Below are 25,169 nucleotides of genomic sequence, written 5' to 3'. Positions count from 1 at the left end.
CCTTTGGAAAATTTTGGCTCTCTCCCCTACAGCTGCCTTCTATACTTGGCAGCCCAGGATTGGCTGTAAGATTCTGCAGCTCTCTGTCTTTTTTCAATGTCTTCCCACTTAGTGGCTAATGAGTCTCAGCAACATAGATTTATTCTTCTGTGGACATGAGAGGAATGCCTAAATCCCTTTTTCATTGGTAAAGGGCATTTTCTACCTGAAATTTTACCTGAAAACAAACTTTCATTGCACAGCCTTCATTACCTCTCTGGAAACAAGAAGCTGTGACTGGAATAGCTAATCATTCAATTTCCCATATCTGGAAGGCTTACACAGGGATACAGGCAGGCTCCTAGAAAGCACTATAGGAGGACACAAGAGGAAGCCTTTAAATCGGCCTTGTAGGACCAGCAAAGGACATCCCAAGGAAAAAAAATATATAAACTGAGTTTTGAAAAATGGGAATATTCTTTCCCTAGGACAATGAAACCAAAAATATATATATATATAATTAAAAATTGTCTAAGGCTGAAGGAAGATATCATTGACAGTTCAAACTTATACAGCAAATTTTCCAAAGATGATATAATAGAGCAGTGTTCATAGACTGTGTTTGTGTCACTAGAACTACATGAAGGATAAAGATTTGAGGGGAAAATAAGAGATGACCAAAAAGATGAACAATAGTCTCTTCCCTGAAGCATTGGTCACCAGCCAGCAGTGATCACGGAACGCTGTGGATGGCTCGTAAAAACGCAAGAAAAAACATGCACAGAGACAGACCAGTTTCTGCGGAGAAGTAGGCATGGAACAGTCACCCCCTCTACTGGGGAGCGTGCCGATTTATCATCCAAACTGGCTTTCATTGGGTTCATTTTGCATAAGAATTCAGGTAAAGCATATTACTCATTGTGAGGAAGTAAGGATCAAACGATAGGTAACAAGGAACTCTGAGGGTCTATTTTGAGTCAGGGTCAAAGAGCTGTAAGACTTTAAGGAACAAACTAACTTCCTCCTCAGACCCTTCTCATTCATCTGAGAGCATTCTAAACAAAGATGGTTTCACCGGAATTTACACGTTCTTTCTTAGGCCTGATCACTGGGGGAATCCCCGACTGATCACAGGGCAGCACCACCCTGTCATTGTTTCAGGCTTAGGTGGAGCAAGGGAAGTAAGGCAGCCAAGAGATTAAGAGATTTTCTTGCAGAGCAGGGGGACTCGGACTTTGTCAAAGCCAAAGGGCGAGAGTCCATCACCCCCTTTTGCCATAACCCCCAAAGTCCTTCTTTTGGGGGCCTCCCACGTGATCATGCCTGTCTTAGATCATTCCCCCCTTGGGGAATCTTACCCGTCATTGGCTAATCGGCCAAGCATTGGGGTCCAGGCAGGGTGAGGTATGAAGGAGCAGAAGCGGCACTCCTGTCAGGGAGATAAGCTTGTCTCCTTGCTGGCTTATGGTTCCAAGGGCATTCCCTTAGCCTTAGCCTAGGCAGGGGTTACAGCTTCTGATACCAGGCAGGGCAGTGCCCAACACTTCCCTAGTTCACCAGGAGTAACTTGGTTGTACAAATTGGGATTCCATCACTAAAAAAAAATCTATTAGAGAAACATTAAAAATACTTTGATAATTTTTTAAAAGATCTGAAAACCATTGTATTAGAAAATTCATTCTTGCTCTTTTTAAACAGCACTGTGGTAAGCCATAGATATCTTCTCTGTGAATATTCTACTATGACAGTTAGGCAAATATGCATCTGTATTTCCTGACCTTACTGCAGGACACCAACATTTTGGCTCCTCAGACCTTATCTGTGAAATGACAATACTCCTGAAAGCTGTGTAAGATTCAAGGAATGGGAAGAACTCCATGAGTAGTACGACAGAGACCTGGGGGAGTACCCACCAGCTTTTCCAGCCCATCTCCTTTTCCTGAGGTACATTAGCAATTGCTTGCCCCACCCTGGCCTTCCATCTCATTCTGCTATGGCTTCCTGTTCAGTTTGCATTTTAGAGCTGATATTAGCCAAAGACTCATTTCCAGGTTGTACTTGGCATTTCTATGGCCAAGTTGTGACATCCATATGACTCTATGAACTTTCTTGATGATTTAAGTTTCCTTTTTAAATGATATGCTCTCATCTCACAGAGCCCAGTAAGTTTTTAAAATATGCAAAACTGAATTACTACCATTTTGACTCCTAATATATGCTCCATATGATGATCAATTATGTTTCTCAAATGCTAAGGAAATTACTTGGAATTTCTAAATAAACAGAGATTCTGCTGAAAATCTTTGAGAGAAAATGATTTCTCAGTGACAAGAATGAAAAATAATGCCTTGCCTCTCTATATCCTAAAACAAATGGAGGCTCCAAGAGACTCCAGCTGGTATGAAAAAATTGCTTATTTTCAGGACAATTAATCAAAATGTATTCCAAATGTCATCCTTACCAAGCAAATATTAATGTACACAAGACTCTCCATAGGCAGAAAAGGCCTACTTCAACCTGCTGATGGGGTTATTCATACTCAGTAATGTCAGCATTGGACTTAGAAGCCAACTAGATTGTTGAAGATGAGAAAATGGACCTGGTCTTCCTGGAATCCCATACTGGATTTTTAGGGAATAATAAAAACTTCATTTCAACACTGTTATTCTATAGTTGAGGAAACCAGAAAGGTTTAACAGCTTGCCCACAATCAGCAGCACCTTTTTTGTCTTCAGACCTCGTTTGTGAAATAAAACTTCAAGACCAAAATTATTTCAAACCATGGGATAGCTGCAACCAGGACCTGGTCTGGGGTTCTTCCCACCATTCCACACAGGATACAAAGAAGAAAGTGAAAATAGAAGAATGTTAGACCTGGCCAAGATAGTAAGAGTTCAGGAGGCCACATAAACATTCCAGTTATATTTACATTTCCAGTAATTCCCCTAATAGTAGAAATGTGTAATCTGAGGTCTATGACAAGGAGTCAGAAGTGTGGAAGTGAAAATTCCAGCATCAAATGGAGAAAGTGGAACCAAAACTTCTGGTCCCAATGCTATTATGTGACCTGTGCAACGATGGTTGCACAAGAATTTCTGGAATTACTGAAAAGTGTACATTCTAAGACCACACAGAGAAGATTCTGAAACAGGAGATTTAAGGTAGGGCTCAAAAATTTACGTATTGTAAAGCGAAGTTCCTGGGTACATCTATCTGATGCAGAGTCATGTTCAGGACCTTTGGAGCCCCTTTTCACACTGCCCTTCTAATAAAGGGCCCTTCTAATAAAGGACCCTTCCTTCAAGTTCTCAGTAGGATTTTCTTACTGAGATGGAAACTTTCCTGCTGGGAAAGATGTGAGATAACCAGAAAGAGTATCTGTGTTTGAGTGTTGGCCTGATTGTCTGCTTTTAGCTAACCATGCCATCTGCGACTGGTCACATTTAACAATGATAATGATGACGATGACAACAATAACAATAACCATGGCCAAAGTTTACTAAACCCATGCTTCTCAAATTGCAATGTGTGTAAGAATCACCTGTGGATTCTATTAAAATGCAGATTCTGAATCAGTAAGTCTGGGGTAGAGCCTGAGGATTTGCATTTCTAGCAAATTTCCCAGGTGATGCCAATGTTACCTGTCAATGAATGACACTTTGAGTAGCAAAGCGCTAGATTTTTTTTTACACACTAAGGGGAACTGAGTCTAATTCTAATTCCTTAAAGACTCAGCATCTCAAAAGGCAAATAAGAGTACGGACTCCTGATAACAGCACTAAAACCTATAGAGGCAGTCAGGTATCACTGGCAGTGATTCATGCAAGCCATGGCAGGGCAAAATGGTGTTGCTGATCACCCGTGCGGCACAAAAACAAAAACTGAAACTAAAACAAGCCATTGAGTAAATTTGCCCCAAAGACCCCAGGTGACAGGGTCTTAAACTTGTTGATTCTTTTGGGTCACAACCACATGATTTGTCCCAGTTCCAGGAGCTCCACAGGTGTTTGTTTCTGCTCTAAATAAACAAGCAGCTTTTCAGGAGAAGTCACAGAAACAAGACAAGCTTTCTGTCACTTCTAGATCCCTCTTTCTTTTATAAATCCCAGATCATAAGCATGGTACCGCAAAAGAACAGTCCCCTACCAGGTATGGTCCTATGGCAGAAACACCCCCCACACAAAATTAGTCATTATTTGAAAACTTAGGTGAGCTCTGATCACAGTCTTAGAAAAAAAAGAATGCATTTCTCAACTGAGAGTGAGGGGTAGAATCTTCATATTGCATTTTGTTTCTTATTTTGTGTTTTTATACCATCAGACCTTAGTCTGTAGGAAACAGAATTTATCAAAATGCAGAGCCCATTTTAAGTGCTCAGTAAATACTTAAAAATTAATTGATTGAATGATTGATATATAGCCAGATACTTTTAAAATTCAAGTATTTTTTAATATTAGATCCAAGAAAGTTTTAACTAATAAAGTAAAATCAGCAAAAAATAGGGAGAAATAAAAATTTGGAGACTAGAGAGTCAATGCATTATATGCAGCAGGTGTTATCAGTTGCCTACCCAAAAGTATTCTCCTTTTTCTTGACTAGCAAGTTACAATTAAGTAAGAATGTTGTAAAGATCCCTTTCTCTTCAGAAAGACTCTCCCATTGCAGAGGATAAGGCAGATTAAGGTAAATTTAGAATAACATCCCCTCCTGTCAGTGCATGTTCTAAGAATGGGCATGGCACCCCATGCTTAGGAGGATGCATTCTGAGAACATGAAGTTTGTAGTTGCTGCCACAATTTTGTGACCATAAAACAGAAGTTTATAAAAATGTTCTGACATCACTGAGCACTAATCAAGCACTGGGATGGGCTATCTCTTAGCTCCTTGTTATGGAAGGAAAACAAATCTCAATGTCTAAGGCACTTTTAGTGGGTATACCATTCATTGTAGCTGAGAGCATATTACTAATATAATATGCTTCTCCTATTTGTATGTATATATTTTTAAATCTAATAGACTTCCCAAAAACAACAGTTAATAAATACATGGTTAACAAATTTTTGAGATAATCATTTTTTGGGTTAGGTTATAAACGTTGGATTATAAATTGACGCCCATAAAAGAGTTAGCTGAACCAAGTTGTCTACCATGAAATTTGAGGAAAAACTCACACAAGTTTTAATAGGGATAATCATTCATACATTCATTCATTTAACAAATATTTACTGATGTATTCTAGTTGGAAAAGCTATGCTAGGCCCTGGAAAGACAAGACAGGAAAATTTCCTTCTTCATGGAGCTTATCTTCTAGTGAGAGAGATAATTCACAAATTTATAAGTAGGGTTATTAATACCAAGAGAAAAAAAACCCAGAATGATTATGTAAAGAGCAACTACAGTATGAACTTTAAATAAGGCTGTCAAGGGAGGCTCAGATTTATATCCTGTGGGGTGTCAGTCAATCCGAGGGGCTGCCATTTCCCAACAGAGTCATAATCAACAACCCCAACTGTCAAGAGTTAGAGGAATTTGGGGCTGATCAAGGAAAAGGAAAGGATAACAAGAGTCACTCACCACAACCAGCTTGACTGGGTAGTGCTTAGATAGGGTGGGACAAGAGAAGATTGTCCCTCACAGCACTAGTCTGTACAGAGGCTATAGTTGGGGTGGGGTTTGGGGGTTGGAGGTGGCTAGTCAGAAGAGAAGGAAGGCTAGGGAACTGCCTGGTGACAGGGGTATTGAAGAGGAAGATTATGTCTGGGTGATGTCACTCAGCAGCACTCAGCAAGGTGGGAAGTCTCTGGGTCAGAGAGCTTTGAAGGGCCGTAGCAGCATGGGGTCTTATAACTGCATGGGGCCCTCATCTAAATCAGTAAGAGTTGTGGAGTAAGGTTTTGCACAGTATACAAAGCCAATCTCTAAATGGCTAAATTTTGTTTGAGCTATTTTTAAAAATAATTAGAAGTGAAAAAATTTCTGTTGGACTTTTGAGCTAATGGATTTCAACTTGTAGTAAAGAAACAAACAACTTTGGGGCCAATACACAAAGCCATTTTTGGCTCATTTACATAACACCAACCTAGTGTTTTTGAGGCAAGACCAGTAAACAATAATTGACATTTGCAATATAGTATTCAATAGTTCTGAATAGGCCCAAGCGTATCTTAAGAAATAGTGTTTATCTGGAGGAAGGAATAGAGCCCTAAAAACTTCCCTAATTAGATAAGAAAACAAAGTGAAGAAAAAGCAGATAAACTAGGCCCTGAAGTTGCTATTTAGCTGTTAAGACATAGTGAAAAAACAGGTAGTAGACAGCTGCCTTTTATCTCTAGATACAACCAGAACAGCATGTTTAAAGGAACAACTGAAAAATTCATAACTATAGTTTTAACAAGGTACTTAATGAATTTCACTTTTAATTTAGGCTAAGGAGCTTAGGAATAATAAGCAAGATGGGGATGGCTGGAGTGGGGAAGATGGACAGGCAGGAAATGGAGACAACTGTACTTGAACAACAGTAAGAAAAAAAGGTGAAAAAAAGGAACAATAAGCAACACAGATGCTTTATCCAAATGAGGTGAAAAGAACTTTGAAGAATATAGTATGTATCAATGAGGAAACTGAGGTCCAGAAAAGTTTATGAGCTATTGAAGGTCACCCTGCTCAGTAAGAACAGCCAGCAATTCCACTCCTAGATTTCCAGGCCTGGGCTCTCTCCCTTCACATTACAGTATTCCCAGGCAAACCTCTGTTGATTACATAGTCTAATACAACATTTCCCCCTTAACTGTGGTTTTATTTTCCAAGGTTTCAGTTACCTGCAGTCAATTACAGTCCAAAAATATTTAATGGAAAATTCCATAAATAAACAATTCATGAGTTTTAAATTACAATTGATTTTGAATAGCATGATGAAACATGCTGTCCCACTTCATCCCACCTAGGTGTCCCACCTAGGATGTGAATTAAGCTTCTGTCCAATGTATCCACCCTGTACCTACAGTACAATGAGATATTTTGACAGAGAGAGGAAGAACAACCACATTCTCATAATTTTATTATAGTATATTGTTATAACTGTTCTATTTTATTATTATTGTTAATCTTTTACTGTGCCTAATTTACATATTAAGCTTTATCATAGGTTTGTATGTATAGGAAAAACCTGGTATATATATATTTTACTTGGTACTATCCATGGTTTCATCATCCTCTGGGGGTCTTGGAACTTATCTCTTGCCAAATGTAAGGTGGGGGCAGTTATTATAATCTCAGAGTTTATTAGAGAGGTTGCAGTGTGCAAACTTCCTTTGTTGAGTTGTGACACCTTAAGTGGTGTGGTGAACACCTTAAGTTTAAGGTGTACACCATGATAACTTGATACACACATATATTGCAAAATGATTACCACCATAAGGTGAGTTAACACATCCATCACCTCAGGTAAGTGCCATTTTTGTGTGTGGTCACAAAACTCAGGATTTACTCTCTTAACAACTTTTAAGTATATAATACACTTGTTCGTTATAGTCACCATACTGCACATTGGATACCTTGAACTTACTCATATTATAGCCGGAAATCTGTACCTTTGACCAATATATCCACATTTCTTTCACCCCACTTTCAACCCCAGCTTCTGGCAACCACCAGTCTAACTTTCTATTTCTTTGGGTTCAGCTTTTTAAAATTCCACATATAAGTGAGAACAGACAGTATCTAACTTTATCTATCTGATTTATTTTACCTAGCATAATGCCCTCAAGATCCATCCATGTTGTCACAAATGGCAGCATTTCCTTTTTTCTCATGGCCTAATAATTTTCCATTGTGCATGTAATATACACACGTAACACATTTCTTCATTCATCCCTCTATCAAAGGACAGTAGGTTCTTTCTACATTTTGATTATAGTAAATAATGCTGCAGTGAACATTGGGGTGCAGATATCTCCTTAAGATAGTGATATTATTTCCTTCAGCTGTACAGGTGTACCCAAAAGTGGGATTCCTGGATCATATGGTAGCTCCAACTTTAATTTCTCATGGAACCTCCATATTGGTTTCCATAGTGGCTGTACAATGCCAATTTGCATTCCCACCAACTAAACACAGGGTTTCCCTTTTTTCCACAACTTTCCAACACTCACTGTCTTGCTTGTCTTTTTGATAATAGCCATTATAACAGGTGTGAGATGATATCTCACTGTGGTTTTGATTTGCATTTCCCTGATAATTAGTGATGTTGCACACCTCTTCATGTACCTATTGGCCATTAGTATGTCTTCTTTAGAAAAATATTTATTCAAGTCTTCTGTCCATTTTATATTTGGGGTTTTCTTGGCCACTGAGCTGTATGAATTTCTTATATAATTTGGATAGTAACCCCTTATTAGATATGTGATTTGCAAATATTTTCTCCTATTCCATAGGTTGTTCCTTTATTTTCCGATTGTTTCTTTTGCTCTGCAGAAGCTTTTTAGTTTGATGTGGTCTCATTTGTTAATTTTTACTTTTTTGCATATGCTTTTGGTGTCATAACCGAAGACCATTGTCAAGACAAATGTCAAGGAACTTTTTCCCTACATATTCTTCTAGTAGTTTTACTATGTTAGTTCTTACACTGAGTCTTTAATCCATTTTGAGTTAATGTTTGTGAGTGTTTTAAGATAAGTTTCCAATTTTATTATTTGCATGTGACTAGTTTTCCCAACACCATTATTGAAGAGACTTTCTTTTTGCCATTGAATATTCTTGGCTCCCTTGTCAAATATTAGTGGACCATGTATACATGGATTTATTTATAGGATCTCTATTCTGTTCCATGGGTCTATGTGTCTGTTTTTATGTCAGTACCATACTGTTTTGGCTACTATGGCTTTACAATAAAGTTTGAAATGAGGACATGTAATATCTCCAGTTTTGTTCTTCTTTCCCAGTATTGCTTTGGCTATTCAGTCATTTGTGGTTCCATGTGAATTTTAAAACTGTTTTTTCTATTTCTATGAAAAATTCCATTATATTTAGATGCCTTTGAGTAGTATGAACATTTTTCACAATATTAATTCTCCAATTCATGAGAACAGAATATCTTTTTATTTATTTGTGTCTTCTTTAACTTCTTTCATGATTGTCATGTAATTTTCAGTATACACATTTTTTATGTCCTTGGTCAAATTGATTTATAAGTATTTTATTATTTTTTCTTAATTTCTTTTTTAGATAGTTCATTATTAGTATATAAAAATGTAACTGATTTTTGTATTTTACATCCTGCAACTTTATTGAATTCTTTTATGAATTATAAGTTTTTTGAAAGGGTCTTTAGAATTTTCTATATATAAGATCATATCATCTACAAATACAATTTTTTTCTTCCTTTCTGATTCAACTATATTTTATTTCTTATCTTGCCTTATTGCTCTGGTTTGGACTTCCAGTGATATATTGAATAAGAGTGATGTGGATAAGCACCTTTGTCTTCTTCCTGATGTTCAGCTGAAAAACTTTCAACCTTTCACCATGAATATGATGTTAACTGTGATTTTTTCATATATAGTCTTTATTATGTTGAAGTATGTTCCTTCTATACCCAATTTATTAAGAGTTTAATTATGAAACATAACAGAATTTTTCCAAATGCTTTTTCTGCACCTATTGAGATGATCATATGATTTTTATCTTTCATTCCATTTATGTGGTATATCACATTTATTCATTTGTGCATGCTGAACCATCCTTGCATCCCAGGGATGAAACTCACTTGATCAACATGTATGGTACTTTTAATATGCTGTTAAATTTGGATTACTAGTATTTTGTTGAGAATTTCTGCATCTGGGAACCTGTTTGAGGAGCTGATTTGGAAACTGGGGCTGCAGGAGCTACCTGGAACCATAGGAGCCATCCAGTACTGGGGTGAGCTAGAAGCTTAGGTTTTCAGGAGTCTGCCATTAGCTTGGTGCCATAGGAGCCACGTGAGGCTAGTGAAGCCAGCAGGTACTGGGTCAGCCATGGGCCTTGTGTAAAGCTTCCTAAAGATATGCTTTACATATTTGGCTTCTATTGGTGTTTTCCAAAGCTAATAATTAATGTAGAGTTGATTTGTTAAGGATCATGATTATATTTTTTAACATTTTCTAGAAATGTTCACTTTCAGAATAAAGTGAGGGTAGCTCACTAAAAGCTATCAGACACACAGATCCTCTGCTGTAGCCATTTAATAGCAAAAGAGAGCTTGCACTCTTAGCCTAAGAGTCTGGAACTAAGCACACTATAAAAACAAAAATTTAAAATATAGCTGGAGTATGCATTTTACACACTAATTTCTTGTGATAACAAACAGTGTAAACCATAAGACAGCTGTATACCCTAAAAAATTAATCCTTAGAATACAAGTATAAGCAGAATTTTATTGGAAGAATGCATTAATCTCCCTTTCTTATTGGACTCAAACTTCTTTTCAAAGTATCATTTTGAAAAGTTTGGGACATTTTTACTGCTTATAGGCATGAATCTCACATTGAAACTTTGGTCATTAGACCTACAGGCTCTTCCACATTTAAATCTCAGTCATTGCATATTAAAGTAATTCTAGCTGCTGCATAGTTAAATCTCAAGAATCTCAATTCTTAACACAATAGAATTTATTCTAGTAATATCTAATCAGGTATAAAGTGAATTGTCTACCATGAAGTGATGTAGTAATCCAGAATCCTTCCATCCACCATCCCCTAAAATAAGAGTTGGCAAACTTTCTAAAATATTTACTAGGAAAGCTAGTAAATATTTTAGCCTTTGGGGCCCTAAATAGCCAATCACTCAAATCTTCTGTTGTAAGGGGGGAAAGCTATAGGCAGTACCTACACAAGTGAGCATGACTGTGTCCCAATAAAATTTGATTTACAAAAATTGGTGGTAGATTGGACTGGACCCACAGGCTATAGTTTGCCAACCCCTTACCTAGAACTTACACGTGTTTTCTCCTAGCCAAATGACAAGTAAAGTGCTAAATGATTGTGCTAGAGGTCTATGCTAGAAGAGGCAGACACAACTTTGGGGGTATTGCATTGGCGAAACCTCAATCATATGGCCACACAAAGCAAGAGTGGGAAAAGTAGTCTGTCTGTTACCAAGAGATAGGAAAATTGACATTGGTTACACACAGCAATTCAGCCATGGTGTACCCCTCTTGTTGTCAAATATCAATGTTATACCTCTTCTTATCTATAGAACACATATAACAGACATGCTCAGCTCCCTATAAAAGGTATATTCAAAGCACCATGCAGTCATTGCATCAGTTCAAAAGGCAGGCTCTCCCCTTGATGCACAATCTTTCTATCAGATCCAAAGGTGGTTCTTTGCAGTCCAGCAGCCAGGACCTTTATAAAAACAGTAACTTAAGAACTAAATATCAAGTTATCCACCCACTCTCACATAAATATCCACTATATGATTAAAAATAACAGACCAGGATAATTATTATAAAATCTCCCCTTCAGAGTAGGGAATAATGTAAGGCACATAGCAATTGCTTGTCAAGGCAAAAAAAGAAATAAAAATAATACTAATGGGCAGCCCTGGGAGTTGTGGAAGTCTCTTACTTACACACTGATTTTGCTCTCCTGAAGGTACTCTTTTGTCCATTAGTTTCCATGGCCACAGAAACTACCTTCTGAAAAATTCTTCTTTGTCCATTAACCTCCAAGGTCATGTCTGAAATGAACATTTGTAGCCTGTGCAGCTCTTGCAACCCATTTCCATCCTGCCCAATGTTATTTTAAGGTCTCTAAACAGTCCCAAACTTAGAACTGGTTCATCCCTTTTTTTTTTTTGCCGTAGATTCCCTCAAAAATTTTGTAGCCAGAAGACACTTGCAGTCAGTTTTAAATGCCAATAATCATATCCAAAATTCCTTCTAACCTGTCTTATTTTTCTCATAGCTTCTTCACCCCATGTCCTTTTTTTCTCCCTCTTTCTCTCCCTTTCTCTTTCTACCACAATTTAATGGTTACATTATTATAAAACAATAGAGTTTAGTGTAAATACAACTTTTAATCTGAGTTATTGTGTTTCAGTGAGAAACATTACTAGTTTTTTTCAATAAAGCCTTTACAGTCTTAAATTCTACTATTCACTGTTCTCTGAAGTAGTTGACCTGTTAAGGCCCTTATATCTAGAATGTATCCACTCTCTTGGTTCTCTGCTTTGTAATTAGCCAAATCTTGCTTTATTTTTTTACTATAATATTTTTCTCAGAACAGCCCATAATGATCAATATAATCACAGTGACCCTCATTTCCGCTAGTATACAGGGTCCTAGGCACATATATGCCTCCCAAGTTATCACAGGTGATATTTTTCCCAAACAGTTTGCCACAGCACACAGAGCTCTTCAGCCTTCTAGATTTATGTGATCCTAAAGGAATTTTTTTTTACTCCAAAGATGAGATAACTTTGGTCTGAATATTCTTTTTCAGACCTTTTTGAACTGTTTGGACCTAGGGGATCACACAAATTATAGCATAAAAACACTATTGCTTTTGTAAAATTAACAAAAATGAAATAGAACAATGTGTGCAAAAACTTCCGGAAGTAGTAAGAAATGATAAGTTGGACATAGACTAGTTCCTGAAAGAAATAAGAACCACTTAGTTGTACTCCCTCACTATGAGCTCTTATCCTTGGAATAGGTGATTTATCCTCTCCAAACCTACAAATAACAGTTTCTTCTCTGCCTTATTGCTGGGGTTGTGCTTAGGATAAAATGAAATGATGTACACAAAAATGAATTGCAAGAAGGTTCCACATGACAGAAGTAGGAAGATCCCGAACTCACCTCCTCCCTCCCATGGACACAACGAATCTAGAACTATTGAATATATATGGAGTAATTTCCTATGCAAAAGACCTGAAAGCTGGATGAACTGAACTTCTATAACAAAGGCTAAAAAGGCAGCATCAAGACAAGTAGGAGAAGCAGAAACAGTTTTGAAAAAAAAAAAAAAGGCACTCCAGTCACCTACAGGCACAGAGATCCACACTATGGAGGGATCTTAAAATATGGAACTTTTCCCTAAGGAGTGAAGGGTTTTGGCTCCACATTAGGCACCACAACCATTAGATCCTGTGCAAGAGAGGTGAATCCAAAACACTTGGCTTTGAAAACCAATAAGGATTACATCCAAGAAAACCACACAATGGGATAGAGAACCCACTCTCAAAGGGCTCATGCTCAGACTCACTCACCATGGGCCTGACCACAAAATACCAGTTTGAAAACTACCTAAGACATATGTGAAGGAGACTCATCAATCTTAAGGAGTGTGCCAGAAAGGCAGGAAACTGTCAGGACTCTCCTGGGAGACAGACACCGGCAGGCACTATTTTTGTGATTTCATGCTACCACGCTATGCCAGCATGCATAGTAGCCATTTTGGACCTCTTCTCTAACCTGCTGGAGCTGGTGGGTTGCCCCAGTGAGAGCACTGTCCACCCCTGCCAGGCATCACAGTCAGGCTGGGCAAGAGCTCCACCCACCCCAGCACCACAGCTGTGGCCTTGCCACATAAAGTGGGTAGGCACAGTCCACACAGGGGATACTCCTTGAGTATCTAGCTGTAGTAGCAAGGTGAGATGGGGCTTGTGGGCCTTACATGACATTTCCTACACAAGGCTGTTTGTTCAAGACTAGGAGAAGTAGTTGAATTCCCTAATACATAGAAACAAACACAGAGAGTCAAATAAAATGAGGAAACAAAGGAATATGTTTCAAATAAAAGAACAAGACAAACCTTAGAAAAAGACATTAATAAAATGGAGATAAGCAATCCACCTAATAAAGGGTTTAAAATAATGCTCATAAAGATGCTCACAAAACTCGGGAGAAGGCTAGATAAACAGAGTCAGATCTTCAACAAAAAGATAGAAAATATAAGAAGTTCTAAACAGAAGTTACAGAGCTGAAGAACACAATAAATAAAAAATACATTAGAGGGCTTCAGCAGTACACCAGGTGGAGTATAAGAATGGATCAATACGCTGTATACAAAAGGATGGAACTTATCAGACAGAGCAGTAAAAAGGAAAAAATGAAGAGAACTTGAGGGCCTTTTGAGATAACATCAAGCAAGATGGCATTCACTTTACAGAAGTCCCAGAAGAAGAAAAAGTAGAGAGAAAGAGCAAGAAAATTTATTTGAAAAAATAATGGCTGAAAATAGCCCTAACCTAGAGAATGAAACAGACATTTAGCTCTAAGAAGCCCAGAGGATTCTGAATATGATGAACCATAAGAGATCCACACCAAAGCACATTATAATTAAAATAGCAAAAATTAAAAATAAAGAAGAATCATAAATGTAGCAAGAGAAAAACAACTTGTTACATATGAGAGAAAGGTCATAAGGCTTTCAGCAGATTTTTCAGCAAAAACTTTACAACCTAGAACACAGTGCCATGAATATTCAAGGGGTAAAGGGAAAAAAAACAACTTCCAACCAGGAATTCTCTACCCTGAAAAATGATTATTCAAAATTGAAAAAGAGATTAAGAGTTTTCCAGATCATGCCCTGATCTGTGTAACTTAGTGGGTTAGGGGTTGACCTACAAATGGAAGTGTCACTGTTTCAATTTCAAATTTGGGCACATACTTGGCGTGTGTGCCCCAATTTGGGACATGGGAGAGGCAACCAAGAAATGTTTCTCTTGCACATTGAAGTTTCTCTCCTTCTCATTCTCCCTCCCTTCTGTTCTCTCTAAAAATAAGTAAATAGACTTTCAATCAAGATGGCAGCATAGGCAGACATGGCTCACCCCTTCACAAAACCACATCAAAATTACAACTAAAGTATAGAACAGCCATCATGCAGAACCATGAGAAATCAAGTAGAATGGAAGTCTGACAACTATGGAATTAAAGAACCCATATCCATCCAGACTGGTAGGAGGAACAAAGACGCAGAACAGGCTGCTCCCTCACACATGTGTGGTGAATAAAAATTCAAGAGGGATATCTGAGGAACAAGGAGTCCCAGCCCTATACCATGCCCCTCAACCTAGGGTTCCAGTGCCAGGAAGGTAAGTCTCCATGACTTCTGGCAGCAAAAACTAGCAGGGATTGATTTGGTGGAAGAAACTTCTGGAGCCTCAAGCAGTTCCTCTTAACCCAAACACAGACTAACCTACTTAGACTCACTCCCTCTGAGCTCCAGCACCAAAGTAGCAGCTTGAAAGGCACCAGTGGCATACTGGGAGAAACTGAAGTGTTTAAGTTTCAAGGCAAGCAGAGGCGATTGTCCCTTTTCTAAACCCTCCGGTCACAGAGCCATAGATCTGGAAAGCTGGTGCCATATCTGAGACTCCATCAACATGACCTACACTGTTTGATCCACCTCAGAAATCTCCAGAGACTCTGCCCCACCCAATTTACAGGCTCACCAAGATGCTTTTCCATATGAATGCCAGGTCTTGACTCTAGCTTCACAACTTCCTAAATCTTCTCACAGAAGGAACAGCTGGCCTTAGTGAGCCCCAGACCCAGCACTAGCAGCAGCCAGCCTACATTTACAACTTAGCTGTGCCTGAGAATCTCCAAGCCCAGCAAAAGATGCAGCCATCTCAGATTGCTTTATAGCTCAAGCAGGGTGGCCCAGGCAAAATACACATGAGGGATGACCTTCACCTGCACCACCCAAGAAACTTCAGGGCCTGCTCACCCATTGGACAGCTATCAACCACATCAGGGCACCACTACCCTGCCCCCGCATAGCTGATACTCCAAGGAGGGTGGAGGTTTGTGGAGATTGGCACAACCAATCCTTATGTCTTACTGGCCTGGGTAAATCCCTCTCATTGATCTGCCAACAGCAACAAAGGTGCAACTACAAGAGGAAGGTGTACTCAGCCCACATGAAGGGCACACCTTGAGTACCCAGCTTGGGTGATAGCAAATGCTGTGCCACTGGATCCTACAGGATACCTACTACATTAGGCCACACTACCAAGACACAAAGTCAAAGCAGCTCTACCTAATACATAGAAACAAACACAGGGAAGCTGCCAAAATGAGGAGACAAAAAATTATGGCCCAAATGAAAGAACAGATCAAAATTCTGAAAAAAGAGCTAAACTAAATAGATAAGCAATCTATAAAATGCAGAGTTCAAAACACTGGTTATAGGAATGCTCAAGGAATTTATTGAGGATCTCAACAGCATTAAAAAGATCAAGTCAGAAACAAAAGATACATTAATTGAAATAAAGAACAATTTACAGGGAAACAACAGTTGAGTGGGGGAAGCTAAGAATCAAATCAATGATTTGGAATATAAGGAAGCAAAAAAACAACCAATCAGAACAAGAAGAAGAAAAAAGAATTAAAAAAATGAGGATAGTATAAACAGCCTCTGGGACAACTTCAAGATGTCCAACATTGATATCATAAGGGGTTCCAGAAAGAGAAGAGAAAGAGCTAGAAATTGAAAATCTATTTGAAAAAATAATGAAAAACTTCCCTAATTTGGTGAATAAAGTAGACACACAAGTCCAGGAAGCACAGAGAGTCCCAAACAAGATGGATACAAAGAGGCCCACTCCAAGACACATCATAATTAAAAAGCCAAAGGTTAAAGATAAAGAGAGAATCTTAAAAGCAGCAAGAGAAAAACAGTTCATTACATACAGGGGAGTTCCCATAAGACTCTCAGCTGATTTCTCAAAAGAAACTTTGCAGGCTAGAAGGGATTGGCAAGAAATATTCAAAAGTCATGAAAAGCAATGACCTACAGCCATGATTGCCCTACTCAGCAAAGCTATCATTTATAATCAAAGGGCAGATAAAGAGCTTCCTGGACTAGAAAATACTAAAGGAATTCATCATTACCAAACCATTATTACATGGAATGTTAAAGGGACTTATTTAAGGATAAGAAGAAGATCAAAATTATGAACAATAAAATGGCAACAAATACATATTTGCCAGAGTCCAGCTCCAGCAAGTCCAGGGATTCCCAGTGGAGGGATGGCATCGGCACAGGAATGACATGAGAGGTGCAGTTTCAAGCTCAACAGCCAGGCATCTCTGCTGGGCTCTTGAGTTCTTTATTTTTATACAGTTGGGTGTGTACATGTGGCATATGTGAAAGCAATAAAAAAATGAGGTTTTCAGGGCATATTTGCTTTGTCATTGTTCTGCAGAAAATATGACACAGACATAATAGGAAGTAGCTGTCCATTGCATATTATTGTGCAAGCTTTTAGCTCCTAACTTTGCAATTAATTAATAACACATTTTACCATGTTATATAACACCTTAATTTCCTAAAGCTTAACTGAATTTTAATCTATATATTCTAAAGCCACAAGCTGGGCACGTAGATGGGCACAGGATTGTTTTAGCTCACTGGCAAAGGCCATGCGGAAGGCTTTCGTGGTCAATGTGGTTAGTACCTGTCTCTCACTTCTCACTTCAGTGCCAGAGCCCTGTCTTTCTATGCAAGTAATAATCTTTGTGTTGCTCAGTCCATTCAGCTACCTGCCATTCACCTCGGTGCATTTCTATTATTTGTTTCCATCTTTGATGTCTGACCTTTTTTTGGCAACAAACACCATGGGGGCCCTGATCACTTAAGTGCCTCATAGAAGGGGAGTGTATAATAATCTTTCCAATATCCATTTATATTTACCCATCCTGTCCCTTTATGATAGATTCCGGTATAGGGTAAAGGTGTATCAGTGGGCCTAGGAGTTAGAAGGGGAACAGACCATGGATACTGGTACAATGCTGACCAAATGTGTTTTCTGAATCTATTTCTAGTTCCTTGAGCCCTGGTTTTAAGAAATTGTGTAATAAGGGTGGGTATAAGGGGCTTTTGTAGTGAGTAAACCTAGGAGTCTTTTCCATTCCCATTCTTTGAACTCCCTAACCCACTTAGGAGGACACTGGTGGGGAGTCATTTTCCAATGAGCTGTCATTTTCTTGCTTATTTCCGAAGAACTGTATTTCTTCTGTGGAATTGCCATCTGTCGCGGTTCCATGGTAAATCACATAGACCCTAAGCATGGGTAGTAATACAATGATTAAGCAGAGGAGTGCCAGGTACTTTCCCCCGCCGTGTCTGCTGTGCGGACTCGCAGCTCCCTCTGTGACTGTGTCAGACAGCAGGGCTGGGCTGGCTCCTGGCACATATTTCTCCACACTTGAGTTTAAAAAACAAACTAAGCATAGAAGGACAGAGACAGAATCATGGATACAAAGAGTGTTTTTATGGTTGCCAGATGGGAGGAGAGTGTGGCCAAATGGGTGAAGAAGTGAGGGGATTAAGAAGTACAAATAGGCAGTTACAGAATAGCCACAGGGATGTAAAGTACAGTATAGGAAATGGAGTAGCCAAAGAACTTATACACATGACTCATGAACGTGAATGATTATGGGGCAATTGCTTGAGGGAGTGGGGATTGCTGGGTGGAGGGGGGCAAAATGGGAAAAATCAAGACAACTATTATAGTATAATTAATAAAATATAATTAAAAATAAAAACAAAATTTTGTTTAAATATAAATAAAATCTTTTTTTAAAAAAGAGTTTTCCGCCCTGACTTGCGTAGCTCAGTGGATTGAGCGCGGGCTGCAAACCAAAGCATCAAAGGTTAGATTCCCAGTCAGGGCACATGCCTGGGTTGCAGGCCACAGCCCCCAGCAACCGCACATTGCTCTTTCTCTCTTTCTCTCTCTCTCTCTCCCTCCCTCCCTTCCCTCTCTAAAAATAAATAAATAAAATCTTAAAAAAAAAAGTTTTCCATATAAGCAGAAGCTAAAGAAATTCATCACCACTAAACCGACATACCAGAAATTTTAAAGGGAATTCATTAAGCTGGTAAGGAATGATCCTAATTAATAACAGACACATGAAAGTAAAAATTCTCGCTGGAAAAATGTGAATATATAGTGAAGGTATTGGGAAAATCACTTATTAAGCAAGTATGAACATTAAAAAGCCAAAGGTAGCAAAATTAACTGGAACTACAGTAATTAAAGGAGGCATAAAGTAAAAAGATGTAAAATGTAACATCAAAATATAAAACATAGAGGAAGTAAAATGTAAAGTTTCCAATGTATTTAAATTTACGTTGCTATCAATCTAAAACAGACAGGATGTTATATGCGAATCTCACCATAACCACAAACCAAAAACTTATAGTGAATACATAAAAGAAAATAAGAAAGGAATCTATGCATATAATACTAAAGAAAGCCATCACCACAAGGAAGAGAAAAAGAGGGGGAAAAAGGAACAGCAAGGTACTACTAAAACACCCAGGAAACAGTTAACAAAATAGCAATAAGTACATACCTATCAATAAATACATTAAATATAAATGGACTAAATTCTCCACCTAAAACATAAAAAGTGGCAGAATAGATTAAAAAAAAAAAAACACCCTTCTGCCCTGGCTGGCGTAGCTCAGTGGATTGAGCGTGGGCTATGAACCAAAGTGTCACAGGTTCGATTCCCAGTCAGGGTACATGCCTGGGTTGCAGGCCATGACCCCCAGCAACCACACATTGATGTTTCTCTCTCTCTATCTCCCTCCCTTCCTTCTCTAAAAATAAATAAATAAAATCTTAAAAAAATAAAATAAATAAAATAAAAAAACACCCTTCTACATGTTGCCTCCATGAGATTCTTCACAAGTAAGGGCACACAGACTGAATATAAAGAGATGAAGAAATATATTTTATGCAAATGAATATAAAACTAAAGCTAGTATAGCTATTTTTATATCAAACAAAATAGACTTAATCATAAAAAATAGAAAATCTGAATAAACCAATTACTGGTAAAGACATTGTATCAGTATTTAGGTACTTCCCAACAAACAAAAGTCTAGGACCCAACAGCTTTACTGATGAATTTTACCAAACATTCAAAGAACATTTAATACTTATGATTCTCAAACTCTTCCATAGATATTGAAGAGGAGGGATGCTTCCAAACTCGTTTTACAAGGCCAGTATTATCCTGATACCAAAACTAGGCAAGAAAAAAATTAGAGGCCAATATCCTCAATGAGCATACATGCAAAAATCCTCAACAAAATCTTAGCAAACAATACATTAAAAATACTATACATCATGAACAAATGGGATTTATTCCAGAATTGCAAAGACAGTTGAACATCTGCAAATCAATCAACATGATACACCACATTAACAAAATGAATGATAAAAATCACATGATCATCTGGATAGATGCAGAAAAGGCATTTGACAAAATTCAACATCCATTTATGATTTTAAAACTCTCAATAAAGTGGGTATATAGGAGCCATACCTCAACATAATAAAGGTCATACATGACAAACCCACAGCTAACACCATACTAATGGTGAAAAGCTAAAAGCTTTTCCTTTAAAGTAAGAAACAAGAAAAGGATGCCCACTCTCACCACTTTTGTACAACATAGTGTTAGAAGCATTAGCCACAACAATTAGGTAAGAAATAAAAGGCATTCAAATTGAAAATAAAGCAGTAAAATTCTCATTAGCTGCAGATCATATTATATACAGAACCCTAAAAATGCCACCAAATAACTGCTAGAACTAATAAATAAATTCAGTGAAGTTGCAGGATACAAAATCAATATGGAGATTTGTGGAATCTCTACATGCTGATAACAAACTATCAGAAAGAGTAATTTAAAAGTTACAGGGAGCTTCCAGCCAAGATGGAGGTATAGGTAGATATGCTTCACTACCTCACACAACCAAAAGAAGTATATCAACGAATTTAAAAACAGAAAACAACCTGAACTGCCAGAAAATCAAACTGTATAGAAGTCCAACAATCAAGGAGTTAAAAAAGAAACATTCATCAAGACTGTTTGTGGGGAGGAGATGAGCAGCTGGGGTGGAGAGGACATGTGGCAAGGTGGCAGCTGGCAAACCAGGCCATCCCACATTTGTGTGGGTATAAACTGGGAGGAACAACTGGGGAGCAAGACAGACCACACAACCTAGCATTCTAACAACAGGAAGAGAAAGCTTCAAAACCTCTGGCTGTAAAAACCTGTGAAGGTTGTGACAGTGAAAGAAACTGCCAGTCTCACAGGAGAGTCCATTGGATGGGCACAGGAAAATGACAACACACAACTGTCAATACTGAACCTAAAAACAAACAAACAAACAAACAAACAAACAACTAGAACGAGAACAGAATCACAGAAATGGATATCATATGGAGGGATACCAGCAGGGAGGGGAAGGGCTAAAATGGGGAAAATGGTACAGAGAATAAGAAACATAATTGGTAGGTACTAAATAGACAGGAGAAGGTTAAGAATAGTATAGGAAATTTAGAAGCCAAAGAACGTTTATGTAAGACCCATGAACATGAACCAAAGCGTTGGGGGAGGATGCTGGAGGGAAAGGGGGTACAAGGGGGTACAAGGTGGAGAGAGATGAAAGGGAGAGAAAAATGGGACAACTGTAGTAGCATAATCAATAAAATATACTTGAAAATAAAATAAAATACTCTTACAGAAAAAAATCAATCTCATTTAAAATTGTGTGAAAAAGAATGAAATACCTAAAAATTAATTCAAGCAAGGAGGTGAAAGATCTGCACACTGAAAACTATGACAGTGATAAAAGAAATTGAATAAGATACAAATAAATGGAAAGGTATTTCATGCTTATAGATTGGAAAAATTAATTATTCATATGTTCATATTACCCAAAACAATCTATAGTTTCAATGCAATTCCTATCAAAGTTCCAATGACATTTTCACATAACTAGAACAAATGATTTTAAAATTTGTATGGAACAAACAGGGGAAGGAAGGGAAAGAGTCAAGTCAAGGAACATGTATAAAGGACCCATGGAAAAGACAACAGGGGGGCAGAGGGTTGAATGTGGGAACTGGGGGGTGGATAGGGCGGGAGAGAGTGATGGGGAAAAATTGGGACAACTGTAACTGAACAATAAAAAAATGCAAACAACAATAAATTAATTAGAATAAGGTTTGTATGAAACAACTTAAGATCCAAAACATGCAAAGCAAACTTCAGAAATAACAAAACATGAAGGTGTCATGCTTCATAATTTCCAACTAGAACACAAACCTATATAATCAAAACAGTTTGATTTAGTCATAAAAACAGATACACATATCATTGGAACAGACTTCAAAGTCCAAAAATAAACTCATACATATATGAATAATTAATATACAACAAAGGAGCCAAGAACATACAATAGTAAAGGAACAGTTTCTTCAACAAATGGTGTTCAGGGAACTGGACAGCCACATGCAAAAGAATGACACTAGAGCACTATCTTACATTATACATAAAAATTAACTCAAAATAGGTTAAAGCCTTGAATGTAATACCTAAAACTATAAAATTCCTAGAGGGAAACATGACAGTAAGCCCCTTGATGTTAGTTGTAGAGATGTTTTTGTGGGTCTGACTCCAAAGGCAAAAATAAACAAGTTGGGATTACCTCAAACTAAAAAGTTTCTGCACAGAAAAAAGAAATCATCATTAAAATGAAAAGGCAATCTACTGAATGGGAGAATATATTTGCAAATTATATATCAGAAAAGGAGTTAATATCCACAAATATAGAACTAACTCAGACAACTCAACAGTGACAATAAAACAACCCTATTAAAAATGGGCAAAGACCTGATTGGTGTGGCTCAGTGGATTGAGTGCCAGCCTCAGAACCAAAGGGTCACTGATTGGATTCCCAGTCAGGGCACATGCCTGGGTTGTGAGCCAGGTCCCCAGTAGGGGGCACACAAGAAGCAACCACACATTGATGTTTCTCTCCCTCTCTTTCTTTCTCCCTCCCTTCCCCTCTGTCTAAAAATAAATAAATAAAATCTTCAAAAAACATGGTCAAAGAATCTTAATAGATATTTTTTCAAAGAAGATATACAGATGGCCAACAGGCACAAGAAAAATGTTCAAAATCACTAATTATTAAGAAAACGCAAATTAAAACTACAATGAGATATCACTTTACACTTGTTCCAAAAGCTATTGTTGAAAGATAAGAAACAAGTGTTCAATAGAATATGAAGAAAAGGGAACCCCTGTTCACTGTTGGTAGAGTATAAATTGCTGCAGCCACAATGAAAAGCAATATGGAGATTCCTCAAAACATTAAGAATAGAACTACCATATGGTCCAATTATTCCACTTCTAGGTATTTATTCAAAGAATATGACAACACTAATTTAAAAAGACATATGCACCCATATGTTCACTGCAGCATTATTTACAGTAGCCAAGATATGAAAATAACCTAAGTGTTCATAAGTGGATGAATGGATAAAAAGATGTGGTATATATGTGCAGTGGAACACTACTGGGCCATAAAAAATGAAATCCTGCCATTTGGGTAAACCTGTCCCTAATTATGCTAAGTAAAATAAGTAAAATTTCACTCATATGTGAAATCTTTAAAAAAAAAAGACGAACAAACAAATTTTTTTAAAATCATGGTTACAGGGAATAGATTGGTAATTACTAGAGGCAAAGGGAGTTGGAGAGCGGACAAGATGGATCAAGAAGATCAAGTGAATGGTGAAAGATGGTAACTAGACTTTTGGTGGTGATTACTTTGTAGTGTATACAGATGTTGAATTACAATGTTATATACCTGAAACTTATATGATGTTTTCATACTAATTTTTTCTCAATGAAAAAGTGATTTGCAAGTTTAAAATAAATATCAAAGAGAATGTTGTTATTATTTTCAAATGATTAGGAATAAATCTCCTTAGTCTTTAAATAACATTAAAATTTATTGTAGTTTATGTGTTCCTCATAGACTACATATAAACATAAGTAGTTGTCTAGGTTAATTGTTACTGTTTCTATAATTATTGTTTACTAAAAAAAATTCCCAATGCTTTCTCTACTTACGCAATTACAAAGGCAACATGATCTAGGCTAAACTAGAAATACAAAGCATACTTTTAGAAAGGTATTTACACAAGGCAAAATGTAGTCAGCTTTTATAAATTTACTTCTAAAACTATCATGGCTAACTAAAGAGCAATAAACCAATGTGGAGAAATATCATTTAAGAATGAGGTCTTGGTAAAGCAAATAACAAAACTGAGGAAATATGCATTTGATGAAAAATGTCCAAATGTAAGAGAGGGAGGTGATGATCTGGCAAAAAGGGTCAAACACATTCATGGGTAGAATCAAAAAACTTAAGCTAATAGTAGCAACTCATTTGAATGGGAAATCTATGAGTTCAGAAAATAATTCTTCTTGAGAATTATTCTACATGCCAGTGTGAATTGAATTTCTTATATTCAATAGATGATAGAAAATATCAAAGAGAGCATTCTGAAGAACTGGTTTTCCTTTTTTTTTAGTTTCGTGTCATTTTAAAAAATTTTTTTTACTGTTGTTCATTACAGTTGTCCCCATTTTCCCTCATTACTCTCCCCTGCCCTACCCATCCCCCACCTCCCATATTCAATCCTCCCCCACTCCAGCTGTCTTTGTCCGTGGGTCCTTTATACATGAGCGGTAGATCACAAGGTTTTTAAGGTCTCCACCCTCTTCTGTAGATTTTGCAATAAAGCATAATTTACAATGTGGAAAGATAGTTTCCATCTAGGGCCAGACTCAGAAAAAAGTAGATTCAAAAGAAACCTAGTATTAGTCCTGGCTGGTGTGGCTCAGTGGATTGAGTGCCTGCCTGCAAAGCAGAGGGTTGCCTGTTTGATCCCCAGTCAGGGCACATTCCAGGGTTGCAGGCCAGGTCCTCAGCTGGGGCATGTAAGAGGCAACCACACATTGATGTTCCTCTCCCTCTCTTTCCCCCTTCCCCTCTCTCTAAAATTAAATAAATAAAATTTAAAAATATATAAACCTAATATTGACAAGTTTTCTACGTATTATCCAGTAAGGCAAACCCATCTGCACCCTCATTCCTACCTCTCATCTAAAACCCATAAAATTTTCTGAATTTCTAGGCTCTGAGTCTGGAAGAATGCAGGACTCTAATATCTGTCTGGATATAGACTGAAGCCTCCACAGAAGCTTTGGCTCTGGTAGTGCTGGTACCCTATACCCTATGGAGATAGCCCTCCCAAAGGTGCCTCATTGAAGCAGGTTGCTTATTTTAGTGTCAGAGAAATAGGTAACAGATAGC

The sequence above is a fragment of the Phyllostomus hastatus genome, unplaced genomic scaffold (genome assembly GCF_019186645.2).
Source record: "Phyllostomus hastatus isolate PE091 unplaced genomic scaffold, TTU_PhHast_1.1 phas_contig_40, whole genome shotgun sequence".
NCBI classification, from domain to species: domain Eukaryota; kingdom Metazoa; phylum Chordata; class Mammalia; order Chiroptera; family Phyllostomidae; genus Phyllostomus; species Phyllostomus hastatus.
Note: the sequence above shows the minus strand (reverse complement) of the source record.